The 6107-nt window shown below is 47.2% G+C and overlaps 1 pseudogene; it reads left to right on the top strand.

The window, feature by feature from the left end:
- Positions 1-1101: 1101 nt before the first annotated feature.
- On the top strand, positions 1102-5579 carry LOC117363636 (annotated as a pseudogene).
- Positions 5580-6107: the final 528 nt, after the last annotated feature.

Raw genomic sequence — 6107 nt, 5'->3', positions numbered from 1 at the left:
GAGGAAAAATAAAAATAAAATAAACATTTTAAAAAGACAGCATTGATCTAAATACTTTGGAAGGTTGAAGAGAGGAGAGAAAGGAATAGAAGCAGAATGGGTCAGCGTCAGTGATGAAGTGGAGCAAGTAAGTTTAGGAGGAGCGATTGACGTATCCAGAAAGGGCTTCTTCTGGCCGACAGTCCCAGGATGCCTATGTCTCCTCCCCTGCGATGTTCTCCCATCCATGCATTCCCTCCCAGACACACTGCCCGTGCCCCAGCCGCTCCAAGGAGGCTGCCCCAGATGAGGTCCACGGTGAATGCAGGATTCTCTCCTCTGCGGGAAAGCCGCCCGGAACCGACAGTCGATCTTCTTAGCGGATTGCAGGGGGGCAAGAGTTCACACTCTTGGTAGGATCGGGTCTGAGTGCTCTCGGTGGTTGTGGCTGGTCTCATTGCTGCTTAGATGTAACCATAGGTAACTGAGCACTTGATACTTATTTATTTATTGAATATTTGAGCGTTTATCACAGGGTAAAAGTGATATAAAAACGAAATAAAAATGAAAGCAGACGAGAAAGCCCCCACTCCCACCCGCCCAGGGTCTTGGCCCAGCCCCTCAAAGAGACCAGAGGTGCGATAGGCGACATCGAGCATCCTCCAGGCCGTGGAAAAACCTGGCGTCCCACCATGACACCGCCAGGCTGAGCCACAGAAAGCGAGCGCGTGCCACAACCCAACTGTCAGAGCCCGGAACCAGGGCCAGAGGCAGGAAGTGACCTCACGAGGCGCAGGCGCACCGTGAACGAAATCACGCTTCAGGGGTAGGGTTTTTTGTTTCCTAGATTCCGCCCCACCCCCATTTTATAAGCGTTTCTGTTATTATGTGTGGTTGGGACTATTATTGATATTTACTCGTTGCTTTATAACCTTTGTTAGGAGTGAAAATTTCAATAAACTTATAGTTTAAAAAAAAAAAAAGTTTTGCCGGTCTGATATCCACCCCCGAATCCTCCAGGTGGCGGAGGTGACGCCCAGCAGCACAGTCTGTAAAGCGCATGTCCGGAAGTGCGACAGTAAAGGAGCTTTTTTTTTCCCTGCGTGATGCGCATGTCCGGAAGTGTGAACGGAGAGCGGGAGTTGGGTGTTTGTGTGAGAGACTGCGCGAGCGGGTCGTGTTTTGCGTGATTGTGTGCGTGAGGCGCGAGCGGGCCGTGTTTTGTGTGATTCGGTGCGAGCAAGACGTGTTTTGCGAGGCGTTGTGCGTAGGCGGGGCTTCCGTAAACATGGCGAATCGCACGGTGAAAGATGCCCACAGTATCCATGGCACTAATCCTCAGTACCTGGTGGAGAAGATCATCCGTACGCGGATCTACGAGTCGAAATATTGGAAGGAAGAATGCTTCGGGCTGACGGCTGAACTTGTCGTGGACAAAGCCATGGAGCTGAAATACGTTGGTGGTGTTTATGGAGGAAACATAAAACCTACTCCTTTCCTATGCTTGACCCTGAAAATGCTCCAGATTCAACCAGAGAAAGATATCATTGTTGAGTTTATAAAGAATGAAGATTTCAAGTATGTCAGAATGTTGGGGGCCTTATATATGAGACTAACAGGCATAGCCACTGATTGCTACAAATACCTTGAACCACTGTACAATGATTATCGGAAAATAAAGAGCCAAAACAGGAATGGAGAATTTGAATTGATGCACGTAGATGAATTCATAGACGAACTCCTGCATAGTGAGCGTGTTTGTGATATCATTTTACCTCGGCTGCAGAAACGTTATGTGCTAGAAGAAGCTGAGCAGCTGGAGACTCGTATTAGTAGATGATGACGGCAGATAAAGACCCGAATGGTCCATCCAGTCTGCCCAATCTGATTCAATTTAAATTTTTTTTTTTTTTTCTTCTTAGCTATTTCTGGGCGAGAATCCAAAGCTTTACCCGGTACTGTGCTTGGGTTCCAACTGCCGAAATCTCTGTTAAGACTTACTCCAGCCCATCTACACCCTCCCAGCCATTGAAGCCCTCCCCTGCCCATCCTCCTCCAAACGGCCATGCACAGACACAGACCGTACAAGTCTGCCCAGTAACTGGCCTAGTTCAATCTTTAATATTATTTTCTGATTCTAAATCCTCTGTGTTCATCCCACGCTTCTTTGAACTCGGTCACAGTTTTACTCTCCACCACCTCTCTCGGGAGCGCATTCCAGGCATCCACCACCCTCTCCGTAAAGTAGAATTTCCTAACATTGCCCCTGAATCTACCACCCCTCAACCTCAAATTATGTCCTCTGGTTTTACCATTTTCCTTTCTCTGGAAAAGATTTTGTTCTACGTTAATACCCTTTAAGTATTTGAACGTCTGAATCATATCTCCCCTGTCTCTCCTTACCTCTAGGGTATACATATTCAGGGCTTCCAGTCTCTCCTCATTCGTCTTCTGGCGCAAGCCTCCTATCATTTTCGTCGCCCTCCTCTGGACCGCCTCAAGTCTTCTTACGTCTTTCGCCAGATACGGTCTCCAAAACTGAACACAATACTCCAAGTGGGGCCTCACCAATGACCTGTACAGGGGCATCAACACCTTCTTCCTTCTACTGACTACACCTCTCTTTATACAGTCCAGAATCCTTCTGGTAGCAGCCACTGCCTTGTCACACTGTTTTTTCGCCTTTAGATCTTCGGACACTATCACCCCAAGGTCCCTCTCCCCGTCCGTGCATATCAGCTTCTCTCCTCCCAGCATATACGGTTCCTTCCTATTATTAATCCCCAAATGCATTACTCTGCATTTCTTTGCATTGAATTTTAGTTGCCAGGCATTAGACCATTCCTCTAACTTTTGCAGATCCTTTTTCATATTTTCCACTCCCTCTTCGGTGTCTACTCTGTTACAAATCTTGGTATCATCTGCAAAAAGGCACACTTTTCCTTCTAACCCTTCAGCAATGTCACTTACATACATATTGAACAGGATTGGCCCCAGCACCGAACCCTGAGGGACTCCACTAGTCACCTTTCCTTCTTTCGAGCGACTTCCATTAACCACCACCCTCTGGCGTCTGTCCGACAGCTAGTTTCTGACCCAGTTCACCACTTTGGGTCCTAACTTCAGCCCTTCAAGTTTGTTCAACAGCCTCCTATGAGGAACTGTATCAAAGGCTTTGCTGAAATCCAAGTAAATTACATCTAGCATATGTCCTCGATCCAGCTCTCTGGTCACCCAATCAAAAAATTCAATCAGGTTCGTTTGGCACGATTTACCTTTTGTAAAGCCATGTTGCCTCGGATCCTGTAACCCATTAGATTCAAGGAAATACACTATCCTTTCTTTCAGCAACACTTCCATTATTTTTCCAACAACTGAAGTGAGGCTCACCGGCCTGTAGTTTCCTGCTTCATCCCTGTGACCACTTTTATGAATAGGGACCACATCCGCTCTCCTCCAATCCCCAGGAATCACTCCCGTCTCCAGAGATTTGTTGAACAAGTCTTTAATAGGACTCGCCAGAACCTCTCTGAGCTCCCTTAGTATCCTGGGATGGATCCCGTCTGGTCCCATCGCTTTGTCCACCTTCAGTTTTTCAAGTTGCTCATAAACACCCTCCTCCGTGAACGGCGCAGAATCTACTCCATTTTCTCGTGTAACTTTGCCAGACAATCTCGGTCCTTCTCCAGGATTTTCTTCTGTGAACACAGAACAGAAGTATTTGTTTAGCACATTTGCTTTCTCCTCATCACTCTCCACATATTTGTTCCCAGCATCTTTTAGCCTAGCAATTCCATTTTTTATCTTCCTCCTTTCACTAATATATCTGAAAAAATTTTTATCTCCCTTTTTTACATTTTTAGCCATTTGTTCTTCCGCCTGTGCCTTCGCCAAACGTATCTCTCTCTTGGCTTCTTTCAGTTTCACCCTGTAGTCCTTTCTGCTCTCCTCTTCTTGGGTTTTTTTATATTTCATGAACGCCAACTCTTTTGCCTTTATTTTCTCAGCCACTAGGTTGGAGAACCATATCGGCTTCCTTTTTCTCTTGTTTTTATTGATTTTCTTCACATAAAGGTCTGTAGCCATTTTTATCGCTCCTTTCAGCTTAGACCACTGTCTTTCCACTTCTCTTATGTCCTCCCATCCTAACAGCTCTTTCTTCAGGTACTTTCCCATTGCATTAAAGTCCGTACGTTTGAAATCTAGGACTTTAAGTATCGAGCGGCCGCTCTCCACTTTAGCCGTTATATCAAACCAAACCGTTTGATGATCGCTACTACCCAGGTGAGCACCCACTCGAACATTAGAGATACTCTCTCCATTTGTGAGGACCAGATCCAATATCGCTTTTTCCCTTGTGGGTTCCGTCACCATTTGTCTGAGCAGAGCCTCTTGAAAGGCATCCACAATCTCCCTACTTCTTTCCGATTCCGCAGACGGAACATTCCAGTCCGCATCCGGCAGGTTGAAATCTCCCAACAGCAGAACTTCCTCTTTCCTTCCAAACTTTTGGATATCCACAATCAGATCCTTATCAATTTGCTGCGATTGAGTCGGAGGTCTGTAGACCACACCCACATAGATAGAAGTTCCATCTTCTCTTTTCAGAGCAATCCATATCGCTTCTTCCTCTCCCCAGGTCCCTTGCATTTCGGTCGCTTGGATATTGATCTTTACATAGAGAGCTACTCCTCCACCTTTATGACCATCTCTGTCCTTCCTAAAAAGATTATATCCCGGTATGTTTGCATCCCATCCATGTGATTCACTGAACCATGTCTCTGTGATAGCAACAATATCTAGATCTGCCTCTAATATCAGGGCTTGCAGATCATGAACTTTGTTGCTTAGACTGCGAGCATTTGTGGTCATCGTTTTCCAGCTATTTTTCAGCGATAATCTCCTTTTTCGTATGGATTTTTGTGTCGTTTCACTTTCCGTTGCAATACTAAGAAATGAGTTGCTGATATTGCTTATGTTGCAGCCTTTACTACTATCACATCTTTTCTTTTGCCGGGGGTGGTCTCTATAATTGTCCTTTAGAATTAGCGCTTTAGAAGAAGATATGGATGACGTGGAGTCCAGTGAAGATGATGATGATGACGATGAAAAGATGGACAGAGTCCCATCACCTGATCACCACAGAAGAAGTTATCGAGACTTAGACAGACCACGCAGATCTCCTTCACCACGCTATCGGAGGAGTCGAAGCAGATCTCCAAGAAGGCGAAGCCGCTCTCCAAAGCGGAGGAGCCCCTCACCACGCCGGGAACGACATCGTAGTAAAAGTCCAAGGCGCCACAGAAGCAGATCCAGAGAAAGGCGCCATCGATCAAGATCCAAATCTCCAGGGCACCATCGAAGCCACAGACACAGAAGCCATTCTAAATCACCTGAAAGGTCAAAGAAAAGTCACAAGAGGAGTCGGCGTGCTAATGAATAGCAGAATAAGTGGAGCCAAGCTTCAGGATCCACTTTGGAACGGCTCAACTGGTTTATTTCTAAAAACTTTTCTTTTACCCTACGACACTTTTTTTTTTCTTTTAATTCTATTTTGGGAACAAAATCTGAAACTAAATATTAAAGACACGTGCTGTGTTGCCGGTGGGATTTTTTTCCCTTAAATAAGTGAAGTGACCCTTAAGTGCTCCTCCTTTCGGGGGCAGAAGAGGAGTGCGAATAGCTCTCGTGGGTCTGGGGCTGAGGATAATGGGCCATTAAAATCTACACCCAGTTTTGGAAAAAAAAAAGTTGATCTTATTTGATCGGGCGCGGCCTGCAGCCGCCGCCGCCCAGCATGAGAAGACTTCCTCCCGCTAGCTGGGTCGCTCCTGGCTGTGTGCGTGGAGCCTTCGGTGCCGCCGGCTGCTCCCCCTCCCTCCCTCCCGCAGGGGCTTTCGGGCGTGATGAAACGATCAGATAGACGAGGCCGGGGCGCGGGCGAGCGGACTCTCGGGTCTGCCGCCGAGGCCCCGGCGCTGAGTTGCCCAGATACTCTAATCCGAAGCCCCACGGCGAGGTGGGGGGAGACGCGCCAGAGAACCGCGGCCTAAGCGCACCGGCCGTTCTGCGCCCGGGTCTCCAGCATCTCTCTCCTTCCCGCGCTTATTTCTGCTGAGCTCAAACAA

This window comes from Geotrypetes seraphini, chromosome 7, assembly GCF_902459505.1.
Source record: "Geotrypetes seraphini chromosome 7, aGeoSer1.1, whole genome shotgun sequence".
Classification (NCBI taxonomy): Eukaryota; Metazoa; Chordata; class Amphibia; order Gymnophiona; family Dermophiidae; genus Geotrypetes; species Geotrypetes seraphini.
This window is presented reverse-complemented; position numbering and strand designations above follow the sequence as displayed.